The sequence below is a fragment of the Ochotona princeps genome, chromosome X (assembly GCF_030435755.1).
Source record: "Ochotona princeps isolate mOchPri1 chromosome X, mOchPri1.hap1, whole genome shotgun sequence".
Classification (NCBI taxonomy): Eukaryota; Metazoa; Chordata; class Mammalia; order Lagomorpha; family Ochotonidae; genus Ochotona; species Ochotona princeps.
Genome location: NC_080865.1, coordinates 98,367,021 through 98,387,655, shown reverse-complemented (window position 1 = coordinate 98,387,655; position 20,635 = coordinate 98,367,021).

The following is a 20,635-nucleotide window of genomic DNA, read 5'->3' as shown; positions in this document are numbered from 1 at the left end:
AGCTCTCTAGGACCGGTGCAGATCGCATCCCTTTTGTCTTCAGCAGCACCCCGCATGTGTCATCAAGTTACACCCGCTTTCCTGGATCACTGCCTTAGGCAAGCAAACATTTCAATACTGCTCTCAAAGTTTAAAATTCTGCCAGACTTTCTTCATTTTACAGCAGAACTATGTGAAATAGCTGTCTGCATTTTTGTCAGAAATTTATCATTTCTCATTTTCTCTTCAACTATTCAAACAAGATTTTGGTTACCAAATGACACTCATATTGCTAGATAGAGTTTGTACTTTTGTCTTAATCTTATTTGGACTAACATCAGGGTTTTATAGTTAATCAATTCTGTCTAATGAAAAACGACTAAGTGAAATTTTAACAAGCATCTAAAAATCAATGCATCCAAAATTGAGCTCCAGACAATTTTCTCAAGCGTTATTTCTGTGGCTTTCGCTGTCTCAGTGGGTGGAAACTCCACTTATCTTATTGCTCTGGACAACAACCATTGTGTATTCTTCAATTCTGCTCTTACTTTTCAAAGTCAACAATCCAATGGTTTGTCTACTCCTACTATCATCCCCTGTAGTCTAGTCTCAGTGTATCATCTTCAGTCATACTGTTAAATCCTACTAAATTGTCTTTCTTAAGATCCAATCAAAGCCTTTCTGTCTCACTGGGATGAAAATTCAGAATGCAATGCCCCGCAGGTCCTACTTCAGAAGTGTCTGGGAAATGCTCTCAACTGCTTCTACAGAACAAGGTATGTGAGTTAATCCACACATACACCCACACATGGTTGTATTTATTATAAACTGAATTGGTTTGAAGGATTACGAGCTCAACATTTACACATTATTTGAATGGATTCTATATAATGAGCTGACTCTTTTTAAAGTGTTTTTCTTGATATTTACAAAAATTTTGTATCCACAGTCAAATTTTTGCTGAAGTTGATGAATGTGTTTCATTCCAACACAAATGTTCATTAATACTTTTATTTATAATCTCAAATAAGGTGAAGTTAGATAATGAAGACAAATGCCCACACTTCAGCAGTTCATCATGAAGGAAATGTCGTCCTCACTTGGACCCTGGCAGTTTTCAAATATTAGATTATTTCCTCAAGTTTTTATACTACCCACAATTTAATATGTACTGTTACAACATTCCTTTAAGTTTAACCCTCATTGTTAACACTTCTCCAATCTTACATCTAGAGTATCTATAAGACAATAAATTAAGTCAGGATTTGAAGCGTTTTCAGATTTCCATAATTATAAATATCCCCAGCAGTTTAACTTCAGTGTGACATCACTAGATGCAAAAACAGTCATAGCTGTTCTTGTAAATGTTCTGCCATTCAGATGCAACTAATCATTAGCAATTTCAGTTATATTCTCAGATTATAAAACACATTCAAGGACATTCTTCTGCGGAAAAGTTAAGCTTCCCCCTGGAAAAACAATAACCATGTTACAACACTTCTACATCACACATGCCATGGCAAGGAGTCAGAATTGCCACAGAAAAGCTCTGCGAGAACTTTCCTCAAATTACTACAGAAATAAAAAGCTGGGAATCAGGTCCATTTAAGATGAGAAAATTCAATTACACATGTGAAGTGAAGAATATGTCACTGTATTAAAAATGACAAAAAGAATCACATTATTGTTTCAGTGATGTTTAAAATGTATTTTATTTAATGTGCAATGTATGCTTTTAAATTGAGTATACATTTAGTATAAGTGATTAAAAACATAATACTGAGGTTTAAAATGATGAAAAATACCTTTCCGTAATAAAAAAAATGTGTCTCTACATTCCTACAGCAGAATAAGCCTAGAAAGAGTAGGTTATCGCTAATCAGTCCAAAACTCTATCAACAGATTGTATAGAACTGAAAGAATGGGAAAAAATGTGAAGTCTTCATCTGAGAAAGTATTGATATTCAAAATAAATAAAAATTAAAAAAACCCCACCAACCAAACACTAAAATACAATCGTTAAGTAATCAGTCAGTACAATGGGTAATTCACGTAGCACCTGAGATATCCTGCAGGATACCAACTTCCCAAATTTGAGTGCCTGAGTTCAAATCTTAACTACACTCCACAGTCCAGTTTCCTGCTAACACCGCAGGGGTTAGTAGGTTATGATTTGGGTTCTGGCCACCCACATGCTAGATTCAATTTGAACTTCTGTTCCTCGCTTCCACCTATCCCAACCACAGCATCTGGCAGCATTTGGGTAGTGAACCAGAAGACAAAAGACATCTCTTTTTTTCGGCGTTTCTCTGTTGGCCTCTTTCTCTCACATATATTGAATGTAAGATTAATATATTATAACAGCTCTATTTCACACATTGTTTTATACCTTAAATGACAAGTTTCATTTCTATATTAAATAGCATATTATAAATAATCATACTTACACGTTTCCCTTGTTATAATTTTTCAAAAATTTATTTTTATTTATTTATTTATTTGTTTTTTATTAATTAAATTGCATTATGTGACACAGTTTTATAGGTACTGGGATTCCCTCCTCCCCTCCCCAAACCCTACCCCATGGTGGATTCCTACACCTTGGTGCATTACCACAGTTCAAATTCACATGAGATTCTTTATAACTTTTTAAAAAAGATTTATTTTTATTTTTATTGCAAAGTCAGATATACAGAGAGGAGGAGAGACAGAGAGGAAGATCTTCCATCTGATGATTCACTCTCCAAGTGACCTCAACGGCTACAGCTGGGCTGATCCGAAGCCAGGAGCCAGGAGCTTCTTCCAGGTCTCCCACACAGGTGCAGGGTCCCAAGACTTTGGGCCATCCTCTGCTGCTTTCCCAGGTCATAAGCAGGGAACTGGATGGGAAGTGGGGCCGCCGCCAGGACTAGAACCAGCGCCAATATGGATTCTTGATGCAAGCAAGGCGGGGACCTTAGCTGCTGAGCTAACGCACAGGGCCCTCTTTTTTGTAACTTTTAAGATTATAACTGATGTGTGTGTGTGTGTTTGTGTGTGTGTGCATGTGTGATATAATTTAATTGATTTTTTGTTCATAATTATATGCAACAGAACTTTTAAAACTTGTGAAAGAAAATATATGTAACACATACAAAATTATCTGTTTTCGACAAGTACTGTTGTCACCAGTGCCTTTTTTTTGAGGTTCAGGCATATCGGTGGGATAGAAACTGGGCAGGTACTGATTCAGGTGGAACCTCTGCCGGTTTCTCGGTGAGGAGCCCAAGCTACTACCTGCAGCAGGCATGTCTCTTTGAGGGTGAATGGATTCAAACTGATCGCTGAACTCTGGAGGTAAGGGGGGAAGTTCATCAGGCGCAGGGAAGTCTTCCGGTGGCGGTGGGAAATCACTCTCGATGTCATAACCACCGGGATAATAGTCTGTGTCGATGGCATTCGGGTCTGTGGAGTACAGGGGTGTCTGCTCATCAATCACCTCATAGTTAGGGAACTCCTGGATGTCTGGTAGAGGAACGCTTGGCATCCAATCCGATGTATCCCAGTGATACCCATTGTCATCACATGATTCAGACTGAAAGGAGCTAAGAGACTGCGCTTCAGACAGGCTTTCGCGGGCGCTGTATGGCTGCGAAGGCTTCTCCTCTAAAGGTTTCTTGGAAAGACAGGGATGGGCATGGCTGCACTGAATCACACGCCACTTGACATGTCAGCCATTTTCAGTGTCCTAACCTACTGTAATTGGATGAGACTGTCCTTAGCTGTTTCATTTCTAAACGTCTTCTTTTGTATTTACATCTGTCCATGTTCAAATAATGGAAAAAAAATCAGTCCCACTGTCTTGTTAGCATGACTCATGTATTTATATAGATTTGATTACTTTAATTTTCCTGTCTTTTCTTTTTTTGTAAATTTTATGTACAGATTTGATTTTTTTCATAGTTTGAACTAGGTTTTTAAAAATACATTGTGCATTTGTTTCCAACTGAATCTTGGTGGTGTTAGTATCATTACCTAGCACCCTGATTTTTAAATATAACCAGGGCCTCATTATATGTTGTTTTCCACTGATGTATGACATTTCATTACTACATTTCAATAGTCATTTATTTCCAGCTGTACGTTAGATGGGAAAAGATCTGATACATGGACATGTCTTAAATGGGTTGCTTTATTTTAGAATTATAAACATTTTTCATTATTGGAAAGTGTAAAGGGGACCTTCTGCATCTCTGTGTAGAACCAAAACCACCAAGACACAGTTTTTATAGTGTCTGTATATTTGTGATGCAATGGTCTTGTAAGGGTTTTTACTGAAAATTACCATTAGCCAGTCTTTCTTACTGACAATAAATTATTAATAAAAAATATCTGTTTTCTTTTTTTTTTAAAGATTTATTATTTTATTTTTATTACAAAGTCAGATACACTGAGAGGAGGAGAGACAGAGAGGAAGCGGAGCTGCTGGGATTAGAACCAGCGGCCATATGGGATCAAGGCAAGGACCTTAGCCACTAGGCCACGCCGCCAAGCCCAAAATATCTGTTTTCTAATGATTATGTATTCAGATATTGTAAAAGACTAAATAAAAAGTTCCATCTAACAGAAAATGCATAAACATGATTATCTCAGCATCACCACCTCCGGTCCCTTCTGTGCTCCCTTGAGATCTCTTTCACTCTGCAACACACTCTGGCATGCACATGCACAGTCACACAAACACACACATCCCGGGACATTTTCCTGATTCCAACAGTTCATTTTATTTTTACTTGTTCTTGCAATTTACACAAACAGAATCGTACATCATGTACTTTGGCTGGCTTTCTTTTGCTCTACCAATTAGGGACAGGTTTCTACTCATGTTTCATTATCTGCTATGGTTTGGATGTGTCCACTCCCAAATTCAAATGCTACAAATATGTAGCATTAGAATTAGAATATGTACGTTAGAATATGTAGCATTAGAATATGTACATTAGAATATGTACATTCGAATACGTAGCATGTAGAATTAGTAGAATTAGAAGTTGGGCTCTTCAACAGATAGCCCATGAAGACTTCTGCCTTCTCAATGAGGCTAGGTACCCTTGTGATAGATTTTGACAGAGTGAGTTTGGTCCCTTTTGTCTTTTCACGTTCCATAACTGGAGGACATAAAAGAACCCAGAATGTTGTCCTTGAACTTCTCACACTCTAAAACCATGAAAAGTAAGTGTCCATTCTCATTATACCATAGCAGCAAAAATGCACTAAGATGGTAGTGTGAATAGGCTGAAAATGACCATTTATACTTCTTGCCTTTTGTACGTAACTCCTGCCATAACCACTCTTTTACAAATATAAAAATTATGATACTTATAGTCATCTATTCTCTAAATCACTAGAATTCAATAAGTTAAAATAGCACTGATAGAATTGCAGAATAATAATAACAGAACTAATAGGTAAATCATAAAGTCTTAAATATAATGGCATTCTGTGGAAATTTATTTTGAATTTATAAATTAGAGCCTAAAGATTAATTAGTGGAAAAAAAGAGTAAATAAATACGCTTTTGTTAGCAGCTACAATTTGCATTCATCTGTTATACACTAAGCATTTCATGTGCATTTTCTCATTGTTTAACTTTGTAGTAGGCCTATGAAATGAATTTTATTATTCCCACCATACAGGTTAAAGAGTTGAAGTTTTGAAAACTTTCAGCCTGAGATGGCTGAGATAATAAAGAATCCAGTATTGTGTTATTCCAAAGCCTGTGCTATTTATCCCACAGTGTTTATTTTTAGTTGTGTCAATGAATAGTTTTGTTTCATTCATTTTTTGTGAGCAGTCAGCAACATGTGGTTTGGAATCAGAGTGCAGTCAGTGCAGGAATCACTGAGCAGTAACAAAACAATGATTACTGGAGGTCCTTCTTACCTGTTGCTTGTTTTATTTGTATTGGCAACATACTTATCAATTGTGTAGCCATTATTACTAAGATGGCAGTTTGGATTTCTTAAGACACTTAGATTCAATGGAAACTAAACGCATTGATTTTTCAGTTTGGTCTGGAAAAGGTGGGTGAGTGGGGCACAAAGTGACGTCAGTAACGTCCCATTTCATCAAAAATATCTATTACAGCTCATCTTTCTTAATGCTGAAAGAATAAAAAATGCTTTCAGCTTTGTCATGGTACCTGAAAATCTCTATTTGACATATGGTCTCCAAACGATGAACTGATGTTTTCCTGTTTGAAACTTGGAAGTAATCTATCATTGACACCAGCAAGCCATATTCATTATCTTAAGACAGCAGAGTCTGCAAGATTCCATGTATTGCACTGATAGGTTTGTAAGTGTGGGAGATTGCATCTCTTTTGGGTAAGTTACATGATATGCAATAAAACAAAGGGATGATTTTCATTTTTCTCAGAGTTCTCTAGGTAAGGTATATTCTAACTGAGCACAAAATGGAAACTACACAGGAGCAGTATTTCCCAATGTTTGGCATAGGAATCTAGCTTCAGAATCGCTCTGACCTATGGAACTGAGATGTGCAGGTGAGACAAAGAAATCTCCTTGGTGAAGTAGCACCTCCCAGTCTGCAGGAATGTTTCTCAGTTGTTACACTACTGATACTTAGAGTTTGATCACTCTTTGTTGTGGTGAGTTAACCAATGCATCGAAACAAGTTTAGTAGCATCCCTTGCCTTTATTCAATACATCTGCATATCAGTTGTGGAAAACTGAAATAGCTTCAGATATTTCCAAATGCCCTTGACTAGGGGCAATATCACCTTTAGGTTGATATTTCTTTAAAGGAAAGATTTCTAAAGTTAGGCAACTGAAAGCATCATAGCAGTTAAGTGACTAGTGATAGCATCCATTTTCTCTAAATACTGAATAAAATAATTGTCAATTAAGTATTATCAGAGAAAGTGTTCCAGATATCCAAAGACAATTACATGTGCACCGTCTTTTCCAATATTCACCAAACGTGTACTGTGCTTCTCTTAGAAAACATTGCTCTCCTTCTGAAGTTAGCTCACAGCTTGTATATTTAGCCCTTACAAGAATGCTTTCTAAGGGACAGTACAGAATGCAGTGTAGGGTTCAGCTGTCCCACCAATGGTGCCTCTGTTTAGAGCTCCATCTTAACTTTATGGTTGTTTCATTTCAATACACTGTTCTGGATGGCAGATGAGTTCATGCTGTGCAGGGAGAATTATTAACTATGACCCCTTCGCTGACAGATTTTCAGACAAAAGCCAGTCTCTTAAATTATGAGAGATGTATTTGGGTTACTGTCAGAATACAATGCTTTAACATATTTTTTTCCTGGAAAAAGATCACCTTATTAAATGTTATAAATTAGTCTCAGGAGACATTTACTGACAGAGAAATGTCTCAGAGAATTCTTATTGTGATGCTTTAATGTGCTCATCCCAGTACCTGGGTCATAGCAAATGTTTAAGAAATGCTCTCATTGAATTTTTCAGTAGGTCGTGTGAATGATCTTCCTTTACTAATTAAATTAGAAAGGGACAAGTGCATTAAACCATTGAGTAGACCTGTGGAATAGAGAAAAAGAGAAACAGAAGTCTCCGAAGGATTTCTCTGTGTGGTGAGATCCTACGCTACCCTGCCACTTCTGAGTGTTGGAGTGCTTCTTTGCCCTGTCGCAAGGTTCAAACCTTCTTCAGAATGACAGGCAGGGCACAACTCTAGATGCTGTGGTGATCTTGGCAGCATATACTGTTTACAAATAGACAAGAACATCACACTTTAGGTTTTTGTGAGAAACAAAAAAGCATCAGGGTGCCTGGCCACTTCTTTTCTTTCTTTCTTTTTTTTTTTTATTCATTGATTACATTGTATTATGTGATACAGTTTCGTTGGAACTGGGAATCACCTTATTTTCACCTTTTAGATATATTCGACCTTTCGCACTGACTGGTACGGCAGGAAATCTGTGTGAATGTGATGTAAACTGCATTTGAGTTGACATTCTCACCAATTTGTAAATCTGTAGTTTTTTTTTAAAGATTTATTTATTTTTATTGGAGAGGCGTATATACAGAGAGGGAGAGAAGCAGAGAGGAAGATCTTCCGTCCGGCGCCCATATGGAATTCCTGTGCATTCAAGGCGAGTACTTTGCCCGCTACGCTATCACACCGGGCCCAAATCTGTAGCTTTTTAAATTTGTACAGCACTGCCCACTGTGCCTATCATCCTGGTGTTCTTGAACTAATGTGTCCTTAGTAACAAAAAGCATAATTGCTATAACTGTGGGAAACATACCAAAATTAATTGTTTGGAATTATCTGAGCAACAAAGGGCTTAACATGTTGGCCTACAAATGATCTTGTTTTGTGTAGCAAAACCAGCATGCACACTTTATACCAAGTTGTCTACATTTTTACCTCCTGACTCACCAAAATACAGAGCCCTCACTGTTCCTCCAATTCAACTTTTCCCTCATAAAAAATCACCTTAGTGGAACTGTAGACCACTAGGTCATATCTCTCCTTACCACCAGTTCTTAAATCAATTTAATTGAAACTTGCCTTAAGTGACATACAAAATATCCAATATGCCTTTCAGATTTGTTCTGATAAAGCCAGTCATAGGTAGATGCATAAATGACTAAAACTCACTTTTTGGAGGGGTGGGGTGGAGGGAGAATGGGAAACAAACAGGGGAAGAGCCAGAGAGAAATGAGAGAAAGAGAAACTTTAGGGCATATGCTTATTTACTTCAGAGTTAGAAGCTAAAAGTAGTGGCTACAGTTCTGAGCATCCTTTCAAAAATACTATTTCCATTATAATATATTATGATCATTTCCTCCTGAGCAACCGTGTGCCACTGTTCACTATTGGAAAAAGAGACTACTTTTGTCAATTTCATTTTCTCTGGCAAAAATATGTAATTGATTCTGCTGACTCCTTCATCAAAACAGCAGAATAGTGTCAACTCAGGTTCTTTAGTTCTTCAGTTTCTTAAGAGACGCAATCTACCCCTTTGCCCAGCCTGAGCCATGCCCATAAAGGTTGCAACCTCAAAATATAGTGATATCTTTTTTTATTAATTATTTTGCATTATGTGACACAGTTTCATAAGCTCTGGGATTCCCCCCAGCCCTCCCCACGCCCCTCCCCCCTGGTGGATTCCTCCACCTTGATGCAGTATTACAGCTCAAATTCAATCAAGATTCTTTCTTTGCAAACATATACCAAGCATAGAGTCCAGCTACTTATTGTTCAGATGGGTTGAACAGTTTCTTGGGGAGACTAAAATATAGTGATATCTGAGGACCAATACTTTTTTGGGCACCTGTGTACACTGTAACATATTCAGCTGTACCAAGTTCCCACTCACTAATGTCAGAAGCCCAAACTCCCCACTTATAAGTATCCAAATGTCTCCAAACTTCGACAACTGCCTCTCTGGGTGGTGTGAAAAATGTGCCATCAAGCTGAGAATCACAGATAGAAGACAACAGGGATGTGAGGGAGAGCCCAATATGGAAATTCTAGGCTTTTGGCCCTTCCCACTCAAGGCAGTAAATCGCCCATATATCCAGAGGTGAGTGATGCCGTGTTCCCAGACATTCATCAATGATTGCAGCTCAGGAAAGTAGTTGAGAGGAGACCGAAGCATTATCGTGGCTTCCTAGAGTAGTTGGCCACGTGACAGATGTGAAAAGCTGCAAAGAGCCTCAGGGATCTGGGTCCGGGGTGGTAGCCTAGTAACTAAAGTCCTCACTTTGCACATGCCAGGATCCCATATAAGTGTCAATTCTAATCCAGACAGTCCTGCTTCCCATCCTGCTCCCTGTTTGAGGCCTAGGAAAGCAGTCGAGGATGGCCCAAAGCCTTGGGACCCTGCTCCGGCGTGGGTGACCTGGAGGAGGTTCCTGACTCCTGGCTTCGGAATGGCTCAGCTCCAGCCATTGTGGCCACTTGGGGAGTGAACCATTGGACAGACGATCTTCCTCTCTGTCTCTCCTCTCTTCAGAGATGTGCTGACTGACCATCTCTGATCACTCCAAGTTTGCCAATTAATCTATCTGCTCATATGAGGTACACAATATTTTCATAATGTGATAATCCAATAAACAATGAAATTTCCTCACTTCAGTCATTTGGTTTGACAAATTATAGCATCTCTTTAAAAAGATAAGGCATGTGTCTAAGGATGGGTGAACTACAGTGCTTGTATTTATCCCTATGTCTAATTCTGTCTGCTGAATATTTCTGTGTGGAACATCAGTGAAGTTTGGAGGTTTCCTATCTCCTGCAGAGGGGAAAGATTAAATGGGCTGGAGTAGCAAAGACGTCTTTGTACATCACTGCTGCTCTCTCGGTAGCCACAGGCAACTTTAACTGCCAATCTCACATAAACACTACCCTCTTTTTCCCCATGGAACTTGACTCACAGTGGTATAATCAAATCATGCAACTGCCATATAGCATTTCTTTAATGTTCTATAGAAAGGCTTTGCTTAAGTCCTGGATCGCCTACGTACTTTTCACAGGCATGTCACTTCTCTCTGGGCCTTAATTAATAAATATGTTTCAGTAACCGTTTTCTCATTTTCTTCTGAGAATTAAATGAGCTGATAACTCATGAAATCTTTAACAATGTTGGATATACACTGAATCCAAAACACATTAGCTGCCATTTTTATCAGTCATTACTATAACTCATTCCTTTCCTTTTTATTTTGCTCCAAATCCAATGCATCAGCAAATCTTGTGGGTGCTACTTCACAATATTTAATAACTTGCCTACTTTTCACTTTTATCTTTGTAATTCTGTCCCAAATAATAATGTTAATAGCCTATATTATTGAAATAGACCCACAATAAATATATATGTGGTGACACATATATGCATATATGTATATATATATATATACACAGCTTGTTTTATACAGATTCCAGAGTGATCTCTTAAAAATGTGTCACTCAAAACATATAGATCACTTTTTCCCCAAATATCCCCATTCCCTGCTGCCCCAATATCCCCACACTTCTCTCCAGTGAAGTCTTTCCTGAGCTCCTTACGTACGGCAGCACATCCTCAGCGTTCCCTGAGCTCTCACTGTCTGTCTTCTTCCCTCCATCATATTTTATTACCTCCCTGAAATACATATTCAACTTATTTATAAAGTTTGTGTATTGTCTTCCCTCCCAACCATGAGTGTAATTTGTGTGAGGGTACTGAGACACAGTTAAGTGGGAGAAACAGTTACACAAATAACCTGTGATCAGCCACAGAATAAGCAATGTTGTTGGCATGCACATGAAAATCTACAAAAATATAGAGAAGAAAGGGTTCAATCAGCCATCACTTAAGTCAAAGAGAATTTTTGATAGGAGATGGTAATAAAGATATCTTCTTAGTATAGCTAGGAGTTCAAATTCACCAAGAATCAAAGCATATACCAAAGAGACCAAAAGCAGCTGCAAATAGTGGAAGTTGCAAAGAATACAGCACAGTCATCCATTTTAACTAATTTAAACATATTAAATAACAGGAATCTACGGTGATAAAGTACCCAGTGAAGTTATAAATGGGAGAACAGTGTCACTGATAAGTAAATTACATACATACATATATATTTATATACATACACACATACATACATATTTACTTATTTTTATTTGAAAACTACATTTACAGAGAGAAGGAAAGACAGAAAAATCTTCTGACCACTGATTCACACCCCAAGGGGCCCCAACAGCCGGAGTTTAGCTAATCTGAAGCTAGGAGTCATGGGCTTCTTGCAGGTCTCCCACATACGTGTGGCATCCCAAGGTTTTGGGCCATCCCCTACCACTTTTCACAAACAGAAAGCTGAATGGGAAGTGGAGCAGCCAGGACACAATCCAGTTCCTATATGAGATCCCATCAGCACATGCAGGGTGAAGATTTAGCCACTGTGCCATCGTGCCAGACCCCGAGGAAATTACATTATTATTAAAGGTGCTGGAAGTGCTTAAAAATCATGAAAACTCAGTGAAAGAATTTATACAGAAAAATAACAGGATCAGGCTGGCAAAATTGACAAATTTTGCTGGGTTTGCTCTGGTGTTTTGATAGAGGAAAACAAGAACAGTCATAAGGTACCACTTCAGAGACATGTTGTAGTCTCAGAAGTGAAATTATGAAGGCCAGAATCATGACTGTGCCACTGGCAATAAGGATATAGAGTATGGGTTGTATTTGAGAAACATCAAGATGTTGCATTGGTGTAACTTGGTGGCTGATTGGATATGGGAATGAGGGGAAACAAGGAATGATGGATAATGCCCTGGGTCTAGGCTTGATAATTGTATGGATGGGCTTGCTATTCCCTGAGGTTAGACATGCAGAAGAACAAAGTTAGATTTTGAAAAAGATGTATTTATTTTGGACCTATTGAATTCAAAACATTTGTGAGATTGTATGGAACAGAAATATCAAAAAAACAGTTTGAGCATTTCAAAATACATGAACTTTCCACATAAATTTCTGTCAGAAAATAAAATCAATGCCAATAGCACAGGTAATCTGGGAAAATGAGAGGAATGAGTGGGTGTAGAAAATTACCATCTTACAGCCCCCAATTCAGGCAGCAATCATTAATACATAACAAAACCTTAAAATGAAAAGTTGATAGAGGACTGGGCTTTGCTATGCTGCCCACATATACTTCATATTATTTTTTAATCTAAGGTAAAATATATTATCATATCAGGACATCTTTAACCTGAGTGTTTCTTTTTTGTTGTTGTTGTTACATATTCATATATTTCTGTATTATCTCATGTAATAAGACTTATGGGTGCTGATTTATGTCCCAGCTGCTTCACTTCTGATTCAGCTCCCTGCTTAGGGCCTGGGAAAGAAGTGGAGGATGACTCAAGTGTTTGGGCCCCTGCACCCATACGGGAGACCCGGAGGAAGATTCTGGCTTTAGATCAGTTAGACCCCAGCAGTTGTGACTATTTGAGGGAAATAACCTGAGTGTTTCTAACAGTTAAAAGTAGCATACACCTTCTGATAGGATGCGTAGTAGCCAGCGAGTGCTGCTCAGATGGCCCTGCCAGAGAGACCCTGCTGAGAGGACTGGAGGGGGCCGCAGCCTCCAGCTGTCATTATTTCAAGCATCCAACACAACATCAAACTGAATCCATATCTGCCTAGGCTCCTTCCAGTAAATATTGACCTGGCTTAGCCAATCTGTTCTCCAAATTACGCTACAGTCTAAAAGTCCAGCTACTCAATCCTGCTTTCTCTCTCTTTAAAAAAGTCAGATCTTGGAGTATCTTTGGCCTCTCTAGCCTCATCTCCCCTCTACTCTCTACTTAAATTCGACCCAATAGATTCTTTTTTAAGATTTTATTTTATTTGTTAATTTGAAAGGAAGAGTTACAAAGATATAGGGGGATCCACAGAAAGTGAACCATGTGTAGGTTCACTCCTGAAAGGGCCACAGTGGCCAGGGCTGGGCCAAGCTGAAACCAGAATCCAGGTCTCTTATATGGGTGTAATGGCCATTTTCCAACACTTGGGCATTTTCCATCACATTGTCAGGCCATTAATAGGGAGCTGGAACAGAACTGGAGCAGTTGGGAATTGAACCAGTGACTTTATAGGATTACACTATATCACATACAACAAAATCTGCATGGCTCAATAATTTTTTACCATTCTACTTCTGCTTCATATTATATGCTTCATAGAGGACCACAAATAAGACAAAATGCAGTAAATTAAAATGCTCCTTAAAGTGTTGTTCCTAAAAATGTTTATCCAATAAAGTATTTAGCTTCAACTACCACTTACAGAAAAATGCAAGGGTGTCAGAATAACGTAAAATTACACCACGAATAAATAATCACACAAAATCTCAAGGTAGGTCATTATTTTCCAATAGCATTAAAAGAAGAAATGGAAATGATTCTAGATTAAATCCAGAGAAACATTACAATTAAATTAAATGCCTGGTCCTTGATGAGACATACGCTTTAACATATCAGCCAGAAAAAAGAGAGATATTTCATCCAAATTTAAATATGAATAGGAGCTTAGAAGATTTAGAAGACAATGAGGAATTATTATTTCTGACAGTTGTTCTAATAATATTGTAGGATGTAGAAAAATATACTTTTTGCAGATATATACAAATTTAAAGTACAAATTTCCAAATGCTTAAGATTTTCTTTAAAATATTTAGTAATATAAAAATACAGATTGGGGCTGTAACTGTAGCATAACAGGTGAGAGTGCTGCACGTGATGCCACCATCCCGCATGGATGCCAGTTGATATCCAGGTTGCTCTGCGACTTACCCGGCGGCCTGCTAACTCTCCTTCTCTTTAACTATGATTCCCCAATGAATAAATAATCTTTAGAAATATATATATACATATTCTTTAGAATATAAAATCTTTAAAAATATATACTTATCAACAGAGGATTGGATAAGAAAGCTATGGTTCATCTACTCCATGGAATACTACTCAGCTATTAAAAAAAACAAAATGCAGTTCTTTGTGGCCAAATGGGCCAAACTGGAAACCATAATGCTAAGGGAAATGAGCCAATCCCGAAAGGTTAAATACCACATGTTTGCCTTAATTTAAGAGGATATGATATTATGTATAACATGTTATGTTTTGAATGTTATATGTTGTGTATAAACTAAAATTGAAGTATAGGTGAGGTGGTCACAGAAGGTGGCTGGGAACTCGCATTTATCTTTAACATATTGGTTACTCATTACTATGTCAATTAATTCCATAATGATGTAAATTTTTGCTGATGGTATGTTGGAGCTTTCAATTGACTGGGATGATACTCTGCTGGCTCTGTCTTCAGACCAGAGAGGGTATACCTAAGAAGCTGTTGAACTTGACTGGACAATAAGATGCTGGACTCTATGTTTGGTATACGCTTGCAATGGGGGAATCTCAACTGAACTTGAGCTGTGGTTATGCAACAAGGTGGAGGAATCCACCATGGTGGGAGGGTTTGGGGAGGGGTGGGGAGAACCCAAGTATCTATGTAACTGTGTCTCATAATACAATGTAATTAATGAAGTTAAATAATAAATAATTAAAAAATAAAAAAATAAAAAATATATACTTATGTATAGTGTATTATATATTTATATTATATTTATTATTTAATAAAATATAAATTTATATACAATAATCTTTACAGAGATAGATATTTCTAAATACATATACATAGATGAAGTTTAATATAGAAAATATCTCTAAAGGATATACTCCTAAGATACAGAGAAATATAATAACTCTTGAACCACTGCTATCTATCTTTACTTTGGAAGTTATAACCAACAAAACGGGATGATGATGACAGCAACAAAGCAGTCCTTACACTGCTTATCTATGACAGGCTTTGTTCTAAGCACTGTACATGAATGAACTCATTTGAAGGGCAAATCACCCTAAGAGATCTGTAATTGTGTCTCAATTTCCAGAGAAATTTAGGAGAAAAAGGTGTAAGATAACACAGCAGGGAAGTAGTGAGGCCATAATCAGATACATAAGTTCCGCCTCTAATGAATGACAGAATAAACTAACAAACGAATGCACACAGACATAGAACAGTAATGTATACATATATTTAAAGTATTAATTGTAGATTGTATTTTATATAATCCCCCTCAAATCCAAGAAAATTCGCTTTCTATCTGTTGAACTGACCTTGACTGGACAATAAGATGCTGGACTCTATGTTTGGTATACGCTTGCAATGGGGGAATCTCAACTGAACTTGAGCTGTGGTTATGCAACAAGGTGGAGGAATCCACCATGGTGGGAGGGTTTGGGGAGGGGTGGGGAGAACCCAAGTACCTATGTAACTGTGTCACATAATACAATGTAATTAATGAAGAAAAAAAATAAAACACACAAATCAGAAAAAAAAAATAAAGGTTTAGTATGGTAAAGAAAACACATTTGTCATGGAAAACAAGATACATTTAGAAATAAGCTAAGTTAAAATTCAAATTTCCTCTGAGTGTCATATATAAGTTTCAATTTATTTCAATTTAAATACCATTTAAATACAACCTAATGATTCATAGATAATCCAGAACAATAACTGATAATGACTATGACACCTCTAATAAGAAAGACACTCTTGAACAAAAAGGGTTGGGCATTTGGCATGTGACTGTCGCTAGTGTCACCCACAAGCCATATCAGAGTGCTTGGATTCATCTACCAACTGTGTTTTAAATTCCAGATTCCTGTTAACGCATAGCCTGAGAAACAGAAGATGATGCCTCAAATATTACATCTCTACCACCCACATGGGAAATCTGGATGGAATTCTGGCCCATGGATTCAGTCTGGCCCATATCAGGTTGCTGGGTGTATTTGGAAAGCTACCAGAAGATGAAAACCAGCTTTTCAAATAAATTAACAAAACCTGAAAAACAGAGAGAAAAAAGCAATTATTCGATAAAGTTATAGTTACTAAATTCTCATGTTGATGTGAATAAAAGATGATTTCTAATTCACTCCAATAAATACAAAATGCACCAAATTCATCATTTAAAACTTTAAAATGAACATAAAGTAGAAATAAAAATGGATAACTTAGTTATTAATTATCTTCAGGCAGAAAAATCACCACTCAGCATGGAGAGTGAAAGTTAAAGAGTAGAGTTCAATTTACATAGTCATTACAAGAAAGAAAACAGATCACAGTATGGCAAGATAACTAAATGGAAGTACAGCTGTCAAACAAACAACAAAGTGTTAATATCCTTAAAGTACCAACAAACTTTTCTATAAAAAGATGTGTGTTCTTATACAAAAAAAAGCCAAATTGATAGAAACAACACTAGATTTGTTCTAGCTTCAAGATTTGGTGGTGATAATACATAGAATTAGGGAAACTCTTTAAGGGAAATTGAAATAAGATATGCCCAAACATATATGAATCATACGCACATTAACAAAATATGAACAAAACCAAGAATTTTCCTTTGAAGAAGGAACTACTTTACCAACATAAGAAAAATATTGCAGGAAATGATATATTTTCAGATGATATTTCACCTTAGTTATATTTTTGTCTTTTGTCTGATTTATACAAGCATTCTTTCTGGAGTATTTTTAACAGTGTCTGCGAAGTTGTCTTACCTGACAGATTCAGAAACAAGAGTTTCCATGGTTGTATATAAGATTATGTGGCAGCATTTTGCAATGTAAATTTAAAATCTTCATGATAAATAGATACCGAGAGCTTTTGTCTGATGGAACTGGAATAAAATATGAAAATTTTCCGTGGAAACCTGGGGGGTATGGGGGTAGGGCAATGATTTCACTGTGTGAGCAAATGAAAATGCACTGGAGTGATGACTAATGTCATTTTCTGTGTTCCTGGGAGATAACACAATTGCATTCCAGAGGCTTTAATGAGTTTTCACTTGTGATACAGTGGGAACATTTGCATGTCAACTAACAGAGACCAAAAATATATTTCATATCATCACTGAAGGAGCAGAAATCATTTCTGTGCCGTATAAAGTGGAAGGGAAGTACATTCATGGACTTCTTTCTGCATTGGAGAGAATAATCGAATTCAGTTAGCCTGTTTTTACACAACCTGAGAAGGATGACTCGAGTTCAGCGTCCCCAGTTTTGAAACAGTTTGTTTTCTCTCTAGACTGATATGAAAGTAAGAATATTAACGTACAAACATATTTAATATATGAATGGCAAGAAAAATGGTAAGCGGTTTTAATTTTATGCCCTAATTTCGTGTTTGTATCAAAACACAGGAAACTATACCCATGTTTTGCTTCAAATGTTATTTTTGAAAGTCACTATGAACCTTTGCCTTTGAACATTTTTGCAGAATTCAATTTGTGATTAACAGAATTTTTGCCCTCAGCTATAAGAGCTGAAAAGGAGGAGAACAACGACTGTGTTTGGAGTAAACACTTAAGAGTTATAACTGTAAAGTTAATAATTTTTTAAAAAACCTGAAAGATTTATACAGCACTCTGTTAGTCTGCAATAGTACTAGAAATTCAAGTCCCAAAATTGTTTTTGGAATACTAATCTCTAAACTTTCTAAATAAAACGTAGAAGGTCGTAATTTGAATATAAATCTGATGTTTGTTAATATTTGGTCATGACATAGAATTCAGAATAAGATAGATTCTTGGGTTTAATCTAAGCTGATTTAATTATTCAAGCATTACAAGCTCTGTTGGTTACTGTTTTTTTCCACCTGTCTACTAATTTTGCAGCAAGAATGCCATGGTCCCTGTCAAAGGTAGACTCTGGTATATTGCGAAACATAGCTTTATTGTCTCCTATGCCATCTTTAAATATTACATAAATCAAGCAATGGATCTCAGCTATGCACCTGGCATCAAATTTACACACTCAGTCAAAAATAAGTCATCCTTATCTCAGACAATAGAAACATCTCTGAAAAAGGTTACCACGATGTATTATGGAACTGCATACTATACTTTACCAGAAGATGTAGTAATTGCAACCAACCATCTCTACATATGGCGACACATCACTTGTGCACGTAATTTTGGTTTGGATTCCAGTTCATTGGGTTTTGCTAAACCAAGGCTACAAACTGTTACAAATTGTTTTCCATTCTCCAACTTACAATTTGCTTGCTATTTATGTTTAGCAATTATGTGAAAGGCCCGATTGTATCCCCTCCATGCTTTTGACTCTTCACACCTGGTCACCTGGACCACCATCACCTGTGAGAGAATTCCAACCCTCTAAGACCATTCCTGGCTTGGTGCCAGCACACCATTCTGGCTTAATCTATTTTAACTTTCTCCCTTGAAACTATCCACACACCAGGCACAACAAGCTGCTGCCTACTACTTCTCTGGCATCTTTTTTTAAAGATTTATTTACTTTTATTACAAAGTCAGATATACAGAGAGGAGAAGAGACAGAGAAGAAGCTCTTCTGTCCGATGGTTCACACCACAAGAGGCCACAATGGCTGGAGCTGAGCTGATCCGAAGCCAGGAGCCAGGAGCTCTTCCAGGTCTCCGATGCAGGTGCAGGGTCCCAAGGCCTTGGTCCGTCCTCGACTGTTTTCCCAGGCCACAAGCAGGGAAGCAGGGCCACCAGGATTAGAAGCGGCGACCATATAGGATCCTGGTACGTGCAAGGTGAGGACTTTAACCATTCTGCTATCCCACCAGGCCCTCTGGTATCTTTTTTATGTCTCTCTTTATTACACAAATATCCTCCCTTACTTAGAGTCCCAGATGAGTCATTTCCACAGTGTAAACCTTCTTGACCGTCTATTTATCTGCATCTTGTATTGGCGACTAGTTGTACTTTCAAATACTTTCACATGTCTCAAATTGTAATTATAAATTGTTAATCTATCTCCCCAAACCAGCTAAAACACACCTTAAATTTAGGGCAAAAGGGATGTTAGCCATTTTGTTTTAAATTTCCTGATTTGCTTGATACACAAACTACAACACTAGCAGCTCATTAACTGATAGACTGAATGTTGTTACTTATCCCACTTTAATCATACAATTAGATTCTGACAGATGTGGTCCTGTGTGGAATTGTTTTTTTAAAATATTTTTCTATTCATTTGAAAGACAGAGTTATAAACACACACACACACACTCTCTCTCTCTCTGTCTCTCTGTCTCTCTCTCTCTCTCTCTCTCTCACAGGTTATGTTCCTTGTGTTGTTCAATTCCTCAAATCACTGCAACAGTGAGAAGTAAGCCAAAACTATATCCAGGTACATGGATGGTAGTGGCCAAGTACTTGGGTGATCTGCTATTGATTTTCTGGGAGCAATAGTAGGTAACTGAATCAAAATTAGGATAATGGGACTTGAACTGGTGCTAATATGGGATGCCAGCATCACAAGAACTGGCTTAATTCGCTGTGTTATGATACTGGTACGAAGAAGCTTAGAAATGTGATGAGTTTTCATTTATATGATGGAATTAACAGGCATGAAAAAGAACATCACAGAGTATTCAGAATAAGAAAAGTATATATTCATAATCTGGCAAATTATTTGCTCTAATCCCCCCCCCCAAATGTCCTCAACATTCAGCCACATCTACTTTGGGAAACTATAAAGCTAAGATCTTAAACCGAATATGGTGTCACCTTCTTACCTGATGTCTATCACCAGCTATAGATTTTGCCTCTGTTTAGTTTTGCTCCATTAAGGTTAAGCCCACTTTGGGATAAGTTTATCCATATGTCAGAAAGAGCTATGTCCTCTGGTAGCCAAAGATAATAGGATGCTGTTGAAAACAAGGGCATTGATATAGGAATTTATCACATAAATGTTTAATTACAATGAATAATGTGATCTAGTTGGTATGTTAACAGTTTTCTTTGATCCATTTGTGCTAAATTCCATTCCATTACATTATCAAGCAGAAAGATGAGATACTGTGTAGCTGAATGTGAACTGAGGCTAATCATTATGATGGAATAATCTCACTACATAAATAACTAGAAGAAACCTTTTTGAGAGCACATTTACATATAGAGATTAGTAATGGTATACTAAACATTTGCAGTTCACTTGGGACTAAGTCAACCTACAATTCCGCTAGCCAGAGTGATTGATACAGAAAGAGATGGTGAAACAACCAA